At 48.2% G+C, this 12,801-nt stretch overlaps 1 protein-coding gene across 4 annotated transcripts in view; it reads left to right on the plus strand.

The window, feature by feature from the left end:
- The first annotated feature begins 1,196 nt into the window (after positions 1-1,196).
- The window catches only part of SYN3 (synapsin III), a 553,834-nt gene continuing 542,229 nt past the window's right edge, over positions 1,197-12,801 (plus strand). For 2 of the 4 annotated variants that reach the window (XM_015149984.3, XM_015149988.3), the window contains exon 1: positions 1,197-1,286. The gene's annotated coding sequence lies outside the window, so the exon portion shown is untranslated. 4 annotated transcript variants of the gene reach the window in all.

A 12,801-nucleotide genomic window follows, 5' to 3' on the forward strand; every position in this document is an offset into this window, starting at 1 on the left:
CTGTGCTACTTTTGACACACATTTTAGTGGCTCCACCTTTTCCCCATCTTGCTGTCACCACCCTGGTCTTCATCACCATAATCTCTTGCCTGAATTGTTCCCTCCAGATTGATATGATGAATCCCTGATCCTCACGGTGGCCTACAAGGTTCTGGGTGATGGTGATTCCACACTAGTCTACCTCTCTGGCCATAACCCACTCTCCCCTTGCTCACCTCACTCAACCATCCTGGGGACCAGTTCCAGCTTCAGAACCATACATCTGCCGACCCCTCTGTCAGCAATGCTCCTGCTTCAGCCCTGGAATCGTTTTTGTCCTCCAACTATCAAATATCACAAGTGTCCCAGAGACTACCCTGGGTATAGCAGTCCTAGATCTCTTTCTTTTCTTTTCTCTCTTTCTTTCTCTCTCTTTCCGGAGACGGCATCTAGCTCTGTTGTCCAGGCTGGAGTGCAGTGGCGCTATCTCGGCTCACCGTAACCTCTGCCTCCAGGTCCAAGCAATTCTGCCTCAGTCTCCCGAGCAGCTGGGACTACAGGCGCGCACCACCATGCCCAGCTAATTTTTATATTTTTAGTAGAGACGGGGTTTTATTATCTTGGCCAGGCTGGTCTGGAACTCCTGACCTCGTGATCCACTAGCCCCGGCCTCCCAAAGTGCTGGAATTATAGGCGTGAGCCACAGGCGCCCGGCCGACATTCTCTTGTTTTTTTCGTTTGTTGTATATAACCTACCCCTTCCCCCACCCCATGCAAAGTCCACGAGGACGATAGACTTTGTCTTGCTCCCTGTTGCATTCTGGCCCTAGGACCTAGCCCACAGTCTGGGACGTTTGCTGACCAGGGGCCCTGGTTTCTCTGAGGTGCCACTTGAGGTCCGGGAGGTCAGCTGACTTTCCCGAAGGTGGATTCCAAGGACACTGCAGTCTTCGTACTCCCCGAGGGGCGTCTAGACACTCCTGAGACCCAGAATTATTAGTTAACTGGGCTCCTCAGCCCCGTGAGAGCTCAGAGTCTAGAAGCAACTTTCCCAGCCTGGAGAGGTGAACCCGGCAGGGCGGAGGGGAGAGGCGTGGGCGAGGGAGTGGGCGCGGGTGGGCGGGGCCGTCCGGGGGCCTCTTTGCCCGAGCCAATGGGGCGCCGCGGCGCGGGGAGGCCGGGCCGCCGGGCGGGGGCGCTCGCGCGCGGTGAGGGGCAGAGGCTGAGCTCCCGGGACCCGGAGCGGATCTACTGGCGGGCGCCGCGCCGAGGCACCACCGGGCGCCGAGTTCCTGGCGGCTCGCACGGTAAGCGGCGCGCCGCCGCAAAGTAGACTTTGTAGGGTTCTGACAGCCGGGAGACCCCACCCCGAGCGGGGGCTGCTGGTGCGTTCTCGCGTCGGGCTGCGTCCCCTGGAGCTCCGGCTCTGTGTCCGCGGGATGCGGGCGCACGCAGGGGCAGGTAGGGAGGCAGGGAGCCGCGCTCCACGGTGTCTCCCCAGGCTGCCGCTGCCGGGGCCCTGGGCCGGTCCCTGGGACAGACAGATCGGCGTGCGGGGGCCGTCTGCCGGGCCCGGGAGCCGGGGGCGCGCAAGACTGTGGATCCTAAGACTGCCTCCACCCAGCGCCCGGCCCGGGGAAGAGCTTGCGGGAAACCAGGAACCGCAGCGGCTGGACCTCTGCTCTGCGCCGGCTCCTAGGACCTGCCTTAGGTCCCCAGACCCCTCATGATCTGTTGCCTTGGGTTTGGGGGGTCAGATTTGTCACGCTGTGGCCAATTTCCAGTCAGCCTGGGGGCAGGACGAAATCTCAGAGTGGTTCCCTGGCCAAGCTAGAAGCAGAGAATAGCTCTGGATACAGCACCTCGTGTATCTATCCAGCACTTACTTGGCTCTTTCTGAGTGCCAGGCACGGTGCCAAGCCCTAGCAGCATGAAGAATGGCCTTGGGGAGCTCCTGGGGCTAAGAGGGACAGTAGGAGGAGCAATTGCAGTGCAGGGTAGCGCGGAAGACTCGAGATGGAGAAGAGGACGGTGAGGAAGCCAGGAAGGCTTCAGAGAGTAGGTGACCATTGACTAGAAGTCGGAGGTTTTGCCTGGCTGAAAAGTGTGTTGGGGTTCGGAGTTGATGGGGAGCAGGAATTCCAGGTGGATTTTCTTGTGTAAAGGTAAAGAAACTGAAAAGGTCCGGTGTCCTGACCTAGAACATCAGATAATTCTACAGCAGATAATGGAGTAGGACCGGGTCTTGTTATAGGTAGGAAATAAGTTGTCGACATGGCAGGGAGCTAAAACATGCACAGACCTTAAAGTGCAGCCTTAGAATATTTAGAATTTTATCCTGGAATGAAGGAGGGCCGTGGAAGATTTCTGATCAGTGATCAGGTCTCTCTGGCAGCTCTGGGGACAACGGATGGAGACCGGAGCATCAGAAAGCTGGTAAGTTGTAGCACTTTTTGGACCTTGGCTGCAAATGCTCTTCCCCGCCTAAGGGAGCCCCCTGTGCCCGGGAGCCCTGCTCCCTGGCTTCTGGACATGGATTCAGGCGAAGAGATGCTGTCTGTGTAATGCTTGCTTCTGCAGCCTGCACATCAGTTTGATATTGTTTCTGGAGCCTTGTGACCTCGGTCTTGTCATCAGGACTCTGAAGGGTGCCTCTGCTCTTCTTTTCTCATCTTCAGGCCCTCTGTGTGCCCTTCTGCTCTCCCTGGGCTCCCCTTTCTGTTTCACAGAGACCCAGTCTCAGCCATTGGAGGCAAGGCTGTGTGTAGATTGGTGTAGTAGAAAGAACAAGGGCTAGCTGGGAAATCAGACTAGAATGTCACTTTAGCCATAGGCTTTGGGGACATTAGTAACCTTCATGAACCTTCTTTTTCTGATTTAAAAGGAAATCGTCATACTCATCTGTCATGGGTCAGGTTCCCTGGAGAAAGACTTGGCACTTCTGAGATTTATGTGCAGATAAGGGAAGCAGGATTGGGCAGAGGGAGATGTTGATCTATGGTGTAGTGCAAGAGAGGCCTCAATCCATCCCATGAGACAAAGGGACGAGGCCTTTGAAGCTGAATGTTGATCAGCCAGTGGGTGCAGGCTGACCCTAGGAAGGGAGCTAGGATGTCCCTTCAGCAGGCCAGCTCCTGACTAGGTACTCAGCTGAGAGCTGGAGTAACCAACACTCTGGCAGCTGGACATGGGGAAGTCATGAGTGTCTTGGTCTTGAAGGGGGGTTGAGAGTTTCCCCAGGGCATCCGCTACACTACCTCACAAATGAGGTAGTGCTTTTTACTGTACCTGGTGTGTAGTATTTATCTTAAAAGTATTCATTTCTCTCACCTTTAAATTTCGTGACTGCACCTGAAAATGAGTTTTGGAATTTGAGTTGAGTCAGCTTTTGTGAGGAGCTTTTAATAACAGCCACAAAAACTACTGCTTCCCATTTTTGAGTGTCTATTATGTATATACATTCTCTCCTAGTTGTCCAGTAATACTCCAACTTAGGTACTTTTATTCTCATTTTAAAGTAAACCCAGTCTCTTCCAAAACCCAACAGAGTTGATGTTCTTTTGCCACAAAATAATAATTATAATAGTGAGAACAATCACTCACAACTCTGTGATTTGTTACACTTTCCAAAGTGCTTTCATTGGTGGATTGATTGATTAATCATTCATTCATCCACTAATTAATCAATCAATGTGTGTTGAGTGCCTCTTGAGGGGCAGGTGCTGTCGTAGGTGCTGGGGAGAAAGCTCAGTCTGTTAGAGGAGATGGACATTAAATACTTGGATTCATCAAAAGCAAGCGTTGAGGGATGGAACATTGCATTGCATAGCCAGGATGTGATAGAGAATAACAGGCTCTTTGTCCAATTGACTCCTTGTCTTTCAGCTTCAATATAACCTTCTCGGAAAGGCCTTCTGTACTCCCTCCTTTTTATTCTCCCTTCGTAACAGTCATTTATCTATTTCACTTACTTTCCTATTGTTGGTCCTCCCCTTTAGACTGCAGACTCCAGGGGATCATATGTTGCTTCATCCCAGGAGCCTACCACAGGGTTTAGCACGTATTTCTTAAATGAGTGACATGAATGAAGGGTGGATGTGCTTAACAGGGTAGTCAGGGAAGGTCTCCCAAAGGAGTGATATTTACACTGAGATGTGGGGGACGAGAAAGATCCAGCAATGCCAAGATCAAGAGGCAGAGAGAACAGCTTAAATTCAAAGACCATGAGGTGGAGGAATGGAGCCCACTGTGGTTGGAGCACATAGTGGGCAGATTGCGTGGAGTGGCCTGAGATGAGTTAGAAGGCGATGAAGTCTTGGAGGCCATGCTGAGCTTAGATTTTTATCTGAAGTGCAATGAATCATTGAAGGATTTTAAACCTGATATAATAGTGTATATTTGTGTGTTGTCTGTTATGCCTCTGGGAGGCAAACTCCTTGAAGAAAGGTGCTTAGTAAATATTGCCTAAATGAATGGATGATCTGGTTTATGTTTTGAAATGAGCCCATCTCAGCTACCAGGTGAGAAGTGGAATAGAGAGAAGAAAGAATGAGATCTTGTCACAGTTGGAAGCTCAGCGAGAGATATATTGGTGTCTGGGCTAAAGGACAGCAATAGTGTTGGAGAAAAGTAAAAGGATTTGAGCTCTATTTAGGAAGCAAAATGGATAGGATTTGCTGATACTTTAAATGCAGGGAATATGGGAAGGGGGAGGGGATGAAGGGTGATGGCCAGCCTTATGGTTTAAGATTCGTTGGCTACTGAAAGTCTGGCAGCTCCATCAGTAAGTGACTGAATAAATAAAATGTAGTGTAACATATAATAGAACGTTACTCAGTCATAACAAGGAGTGAAGTACTAATACGTGCTGCAATGTGGGTGAACCTTAACAATACTATGTGAAAGCATGTTTTAAAAGCCAGACACCAAAGATTGTATATTGTATGATTCCCTTTATGTGAAGCATCCAGAAGAGGTAAATCCATAGAGACAGAGAACAGATTGGTGATTGTGCTGGTCTGAGGGGGAAGTGGGACTGGGGCTTGACTGCTTAATGGCTCAGTGGTTTCCTTTTGGAGTAATGAAAATGTTTTGGACCTAGATAGAGGTGACAGTTTGCACATCATCATGAGGATAGTAAATGCCACACATTGTTAGTTTAAAATGGCTAGCTTTGAGTTATGTAAATTTCACCTAGTTAAAAAAAAACAAAAACCGGTTGGGTGGATGGGAGGATTATTCACATAACAGAGACTAGGCGAGGAGCAGGTTGTGCTTAGGGGATACAATTCAAATACTCTCTTGGAGATGCCCGTAAAACATCCACATAGAGACGGGCTTTGGCTGTGAGTCTGGAGTCTAGGAGGGGAGTCTGGGCTGGAGATATAAATATGGCAATTGTCAGCACTTAGATGTCAGCCAATAAAATGGAAGAGTTTGAGCGTGTGAGAGAGAGAGAGAGAAGGAGAAAATCAGAGCCTGGATCATTCTTTAATTTGATCTTTGTAACTATTCATAGGAGAGTGCTATTCTCCTCATTTTTAGATAAGGACACCAACCCCCTCTCCCCTGTCCAAACGAACTTGCCCAGAATCAGTTTGTTGCTGTGAGTCTCCAGACTTCCAATCCTTTGTCTTTCCCATCTCAGTGTGATGCCGTTTAGAACTTTGGCAAACACTTTCCCTTCTTTCAGTCATGATTGAGTATTCGCACGTGGCAGGCGCTGTCCAGGTATATGTTAGTGGAGAAAGTAGACATAGCTCTAATCTCATGGGGTTTATTCAGTAAACAAGTAACTGCAGCCCATGACTCCAGGAGACCTTAAGAGCACAGGGCAGGGGCATCTATCCCTGGTTTGGTGGTTGGCGGGTGGTTGGGGAAGGCTTCCAAGAGACAGTGATGGTTAAGCTGAATTTGCAACAGAAGCAGAGGGAATGAGCCCAAGAAAGAGAATAATCCACCATTGTCTTCATTTCCCCATTCCTCCCAGGCTCCTGGCATTTTCCAACTCAAGAGTGTATATTTTCTGTAACTCTAGAGGCAATAAGTAAATAAATGGCTTGGTTTGACTTCGAGCGGGAGCTTCAAAAGGGTAGCAGGGTCAGGTCCAAACAGCCCATCTTTCAAAGCAAGGCTCCATCTCTTGCTCAAGTGACTTATCCTCTCTCTCTGTCTCTCTCTTTTTTTTTTTTTTGAAACAGAGTCTCGCTCTGTCGAACCCAGGCTGGAGTGCAGTGGCGTGATCTTGGCTCACTGCAACCTCCGCCTCCTGGGTTCAAGTGATTCTCCTGCCTCAGCCTCTGGAGTAGCTGGGATTACAGGCACCCGCCACCACGCCCGGCTAATTTTTGTATTTTCAGTGGAGATGGGGTTTCACCATGTTGGTCAGGCTGGTCTTGAACTCCTGATCTCAGGTGATCCGCCCACCTTGGCCTCCCAAAGTGCTGGGATTACAGGAGTACTTATCCTCTCTCTCTCTCTCTTTTTTTTTTAGATGGAGTTTCGCTTTTGTTGCCCAAGCTGGAGTACAATGTCGTGATCTTGGCTCACCGCAACTTCCGGCTCCCAGGTTCAAGCGATTCTCCTACCTCAGCCTCCGGAGTAGCTGAGATTACAGGCGTGCGCCACCATGCCTGGCTAATTTTTTAATATTTTTAGTAGAGATAGGGTTTCTCCATGTTGGTCAGGCTGGTCTCGAACTCCCGACCTCAGGTGATCCGCCTGCCTCGGCCTCCCAAAGTGCTGGGATTATAAGCGTGAGCCACCGCGCCTGGCGACTTATCCGCTCTTAACCTGGCTTTGTATACTTGGGATATGGAGCCATTGTTCAGTGCAGGAAATAAATGAGATGATGTAGCAAAGTGCTGGACACGTGAAAAATGCTCAGAAAAATGTTATCTTGTTTGGAGAGGAAGACTTTCTGAGTTGATCAGTGGTTGCCACGCTCTGTACATTATTTAAAATACAGTTATCCATGCTCTCTTTGTTGGTTCTGATTTAGATGGCTTGAAATGAAAAAATGATGATCTGTATGTTTAAAAAGCACCCTGGATGATTCTGATAAAAGCAAGTTCAGGAAGTGTTGATTTAGATCAAATCCTCTTTGCTCTGATGAGCATGAAAGGGTTAAGCACCTAGAAGCAAAATTTTGCCTTCTAGGAATTATTAGCCAATGACGGTGCTGACCGATGATGTAATGTCTTTGGCTGGTGCTCCATTGGTTAAGTGTATTGTTTCTCTTGCTTCAGCTGTTCGAGGAGCAGAGCTGGAGCACAAGGGTTAATAATTTTGTGGAAGCAGTTAGAGCTCTCTCTCTCTTTTTCATTCCTCTTCTGCTAGGTGTGAGTATACAGCAGGGCCCTGCAGATTGTTGCCCTTCTCCTTCCAATAAACATCCACACTCTCCTTACACATCCACACTGTCCTCCTTACCTCCTCCCAAGCAGAGCACATGTGTCCGTAGTACTACGGAGGAGGAGAAGGAGGAGGAGGAGGAGAAGGAAGAGGAGGAGAAGGATTCTTTAGAGAAGAGAGCCCTTTCAAAGTTCCATGCTGCAGTCTCTTACTGCAGTCTCTCCTTGCCACCGGGGATGGGCACAGCCCCAGGTCCCTCTGAATGAATTGCTAAACTGCCACCTGCTTCTGAGTGTTGTTCAACCTGGCAGAATCCTTAGAACCAGGAGGTGAGCCCAAGGTTTTGGAAGAGGGAGTGGGCCGGGTGGGAAGGAGCCGTGCGGTGCGGGGAGGACTAGCTCTAGACTGAAGGTCAGGTGCAAGCTCAAGCCAGTGGCTGCCACTGGCTAGTGATATAAGCTTGGGCAGGGTGGTCTCCCACTCCAGGTCTGTTTGCTAAAGTGCATGATGTGAGGCTTGGATTAGGGCCCTCCTATTCCAAGTTTTAGCAGACACTGTCTAGGGAGTGTGCTCACCAGGAGCTATAAGGAAGCATGTTCTTGGTGTAGCTTTAGCTTTCTGTCAGATACTCCCTGAAGATACATGCTTTCTTTCAGGAATCTGGGCAGGAGGGGAGCTGGTCACGTTATCTCTATATCTCTGAAACCAGTTCTAATCTGGTTCCTCCTTATATTGTCTGAGCTCCCTCTAAAGCACTCCAACTCATTCCAGTGGCCCTTGCAGAATCTGGGCTGAGGTTTCTCCAGAAGCTCCTGAATGGTCTCACAGATTTTGATCATGTCATTTGAGGGGAACCTTTGGGTCCCTGACCCTTGAGTTGTTGGTGTGCCTTAATATATTTGGGCACTTTTCTAGGTGTCCCAGGCTGGGGCTCTTAGGGTTGGGGAGAGGAATTCTTTTTGTATTGTGGATAGCATAATTGTGATTTTTGTTTGTTTGTTTGTGTTAAATGGGACATGGATTATTGCCTCTGCCTAAAACTTCTCACCTTGTCCTGAAAAGGTCCCAAGGTAGGCGCGTGTGTCTCAAGATGTAAATTGAAATGAGTAGATATGGGGAAGGGAGAGGGGAGCAGAGCAGCTGGGGAAAACTGCTAGCAAGAAACACTGACCTTCATTTCATAAGTAATTCAAGAAATCCTTGCTTTTGATAGACACACTGCGATGCTGGCTATCTCTGGTGGTCCTCCAAAAATATACAGAAATAGAAAATCCTTCTATTTTTATTTTTTCCGAATTGGATTATAAGTGAGGGGTTCTCAGTTTTGGAGAATGGAGCCTAAAAAGGGTTATCTTTGTGTGTTGTGTGGTCCTTGGTGTTTGCCACCCTGTGTTCTAGGCCAGGCTTTGCTGATGTAGGTCCTTGAGCAAGTCACCAAACCTTTCTGAGCCTCAGCTCCCTCACTTGTAAATCGCAGAGGTAGAGAGGAGTTGGGCTTGCTAATTTCTGCAGCCCTTCTAGGTCTGGCCATCTGGGCTTCAGATTGCTATAAGCCTTTGGAATTTGAATATGTTGAAGTGGGCCCAATGGGTAAAGAATGTTTGAATAAAGGGATACACAGCATATGTCTTCTAGGTACTGGGTGCTTTACACGGGTTTTAACTTATTTCACCATCCCAACTGCACTGGGAGTGGGTAAAATTAACCCCATTCTACAGATGTGAAAATCAAGGCTAAAGGAGGTTGAGTGACTTGTCCAAGATGATCCACTTGCTCAGTGGCAGAGCTGGTATTTAGACCTGTGCAGGTAGATGTACTGAGGGAGGGATCCATGGCAGGATAGTGGTGGGGATGGAGCAGGAATCTTTTGTCTGCCTTTGTTTCCTTGCATGCTGTTCTCTGTACTAGAAGTCATGTGCTGGTTTTGAGATAAACTAGCTCAGCCAGGTCACTGTAGCTTATCCACTCACTGTCTGGGACCACAAAAGATTGGAGGACCCTGGGTCTGAAAAGGACCTTACAGTTCTTTGGATCAAGCCCCTCAATTTGTTTTGCTTTGTTTTGTTTTGTTTTGTTTTGTTTTTGAGACAGTCTCGCTCTGTCACCCAGGCTGGAGTGCAGTGGCGTGATCTCGGCTCACTGCAACCTCCACCTCCCAGGTTTAAGAGATTCTCATGTCTCAGCCTCCTGAATAGCTGGGATTACAGACATGCGCCACCACACCCGGCTAATTTGTTGTATTTTTAGTAGAGATGGGGTTTCACTATGTTGGCCAGGCTGGTCTTGAACTGCTGACCTCAAGTGATCCACCTGCCTCAGGCTCCCAAAGTGCTGGGGTTACAGACGTGAGCCACCGTGCCTGGCCAAACCCCTCAATTTGTAGCTGAGAAAATGGAGGTCCACAGAAGTTAGGGGATTTGTTTCATGTCACTTGATGAGTTGACAGATGGGAAGAAATGAACACAAAGACTCCCTGTCTTAAGTGTTTGGAGTTGTATTTTTATAACTTTTTTTTTTTTTTTTTTTTTTTTTTTTTGAGATGGAGTCTCGCTCTGTCGCCCAGGCTGGAGTGCAGTGGCCGGATCTCGCTCACTGCAAGCTCCGCCTCCGGGGTTTACGCCATTCTCCTGCCTCAGCCTCCGGAGTAGCTGGGACTACAGGCGTCCGCCACCGCGCCCGGCTAGTTTTTTGTATTTTTTAGTAGAGACAGGGTTTCACTGTGTTAGCCAGGATGGTCTCGATCTCCTGACCTCGTGATCCGCCCGTCTCGGCCTCCCAAAGTGCTGGGATTACAGGCTTGAGCCACCGCGCCCGGCCTACTTTTTTTTAAAGAAAAAAAAAAACAGCACTCATTTTTTTGAGACACATGGGGCGAGTGAGTTGCATTTAGTTATTCTCACCTCCAGGCCCCTTTCCAGTGCGAAAAGATTGGAGTAGGCTTATGGAACACCTCCTCTGCTTGGCTGTGTGGCTGGTGTCTGAGACACAGAGGGCGACAGGCAAGCTGAGTATGAGACCCGGTCACTTTCCTTGAGCAGGCTCAGGCTGTGTTTCCTGGGGGCTTCTAGCTCACAGGTTAGCAGTGCCTCCCGATGGATGGGCCGAAACCCTGAACCTTTCCTCCTGCGTGCGGCTGGCACCCAATTTGTGCCACTATAAGAGCACTTGCCACATGATGTGTGGTTTTTGTTCTTTGTCTTCCTGACTAAGAGGCACGCTTCCAGAGCACAGCTCCCAAAATACTGAATTTAATTAATTGGTGGAGCTGCCTAATGGGGAGGCGGGTGTCAATAGCTTGGATGAGAATAAAAACCATCCAGTAGTTATTAAAAAGCACAATGCAGATAGTTGACCCTTTTCATGATCACTATAGCATTAAAAAAGTATCACCCAAATAACAGGCTTCAGAAACTCAAATTATTATCGTAGGAAAGAGGAGTTATAATTATTCTGCAGGGCTAGAGGGCAAAGCTAGCTGCAGCAGTGGAATTTGGAGAGGAGCAGAGAGCAGATAGAGGAAGAAAGTGCTGGTGGTGGAGCTGTCCAGCAGGGGGAGCCCACCTTCCAAGGCCCTGTCATCACTGAAGCCCTGGCAAGGAGTGGAACTTGGCAATCTGTAACTTCCTTTTTAGATCTAACATTTCTTGATTATCTATCAAGCGGGAGTATATTAGAGGAAGCTGAGGGTACAGCAACATTGTGTCTTACTTATTCTTTAGGCCCTGAACCCATTGTATGGTGTGAAAATCATGTGTAGCCAAAAATACCCTAAAAATATTTTAATTGCCAGAAAGTTGCATTATACATGGTTTTTGTGTATGAAACCCTGCATAGTAATTCCCTGTGCTACCCAGTGTGCAAAACTCTGGCCTACAGCAAAATAACTAGAAAAAGAAGGTCAAAAAAGAAGTTGTCTGCATCTTCATGCTGCTGTGTTTTTAAGGTAACTGTCAAATCTCTAGGGCATGGGGTTCTTAGGAGTGCCTACTTGCTTGCAAGGTTTCTGTCATTCAGTTTGGATAAACAACCTCTAATACCTTCAGACATGTTGTTTCAGTCCATTTTGCATTGCTATAAAGGAATGCCTGAGACTGGGTAATTTATAAAGAAAAGAGGTTTATTTGGCTAAAGGTTCTACAGGCTGTACAAGCATGGCACCAGCATCTGCTCAGCTTCTGGTGAGACCTCAGGAAGCTTTAACTCATGGCAGAAGGTGAAGGGGTAACAGGCATGTCACATGGTGAGAGAGCAACAGAGAGAGGGGGACGTGTCAGGCTCCTATTAACAACCAGCTCTTGTGTGAACTAATAGGGCAAGAACTGACTCATCACCAAGGGGAGGACACCAAGCCATTCATGAGGGATCCACCCCATCACCAAAACACCTCCCACCAGACCCCACCTCCCGTACTGGCGATCACATTTCAAAAATATTTTTGAGGGTATTTTTGGCTCCACACGATTTTCACACCATACTATGGGTTTAGAACCTAAAGAATGAATAAGATGCAGTGTTGCCATATCCTAATGCTATTTGGAGAAGGCAAACATCCAAACTATATCACATGTTAATAGTTTTTTTTTTTTAATGATAATGAAAATTAAATGAGATAATATATGTGGAAACCTCCAGCCAAGAACTGTTGCTACATGGTAGGTGTTCAATAAAAGTAGGTAATCAGCATCTTGCTTCGGCAGACTGGTCCATGCTGGTCTTTTTAAAAAATTTTTTATTTTTTAATTTTTTTGAGACAGAGTCTCACTCTGTCGCCCAGGCTGGAGTGTAGTGGCACGATCTTGGCTCACTGCAAGCTCTGCCTCCCAGGTTCACGCCATTCTCCTGCCTCAGCCTCCTGAGTAGCTGGGACTACAGGCGCCCGCCACCATGCCTGGGTAATTTTTTGTATTTTTAATAGAGATAGGGTTTCACCATGTTAGCCAGGGTGGTCTCGAACTCCTGACCTCATGATCCACCCGGCTCGGCCTCTCAAAGTGCTCGGATTACAGGCATGAGCCACCGCACCCAGTCCATGCTGGTCTTTGAAACATCTTAGAGAAGAAACTGGCCACTAGTGTCCAGGTGTTGGCTAGTGTTTTCTACTTGAGGTTGGGATGTTCTGCCTGCCTCCTCCTGACACTATTCATTCTTATACCCCTGAATATTGCTCTAAAGTCCAAAGTGGAAAAAGAATGGAGTTGAAGGCAACACAGACCTGAGTCCTCTCTGTGTTGGTTTTTTTTTTTTTTTTTTTCCTTGACAGAGACTTGCTCTGTTGCCCAGGCTGGAGTGCAGTGGCGTGGTCTCGGCTCACTGTAACCTCCGCCTCCCGGGTTCAAGCTATTCTCCTGCCTTAGCCTCCCGAGTGAGTAGCTGTGATTACAGGCGCCTGCCACCACGCCAGGCTAATTTTTTGTATTTTTAGTAGAGACAGGGTTTTGCCATATTGGCCAGACTGGTCTCGAACTCCTG

This window comes from Macaca mulatta, chromosome 10 (assembly GCF_049350105.2).
Source record: "Macaca mulatta isolate MMU2019108-1 chromosome 10, T2T-MMU8v2.0, whole genome shotgun sequence".
Lineage (NCBI taxonomy): Eukaryota > Metazoa > Chordata > Mammalia > Primates > Cercopithecidae > Macaca > Macaca mulatta.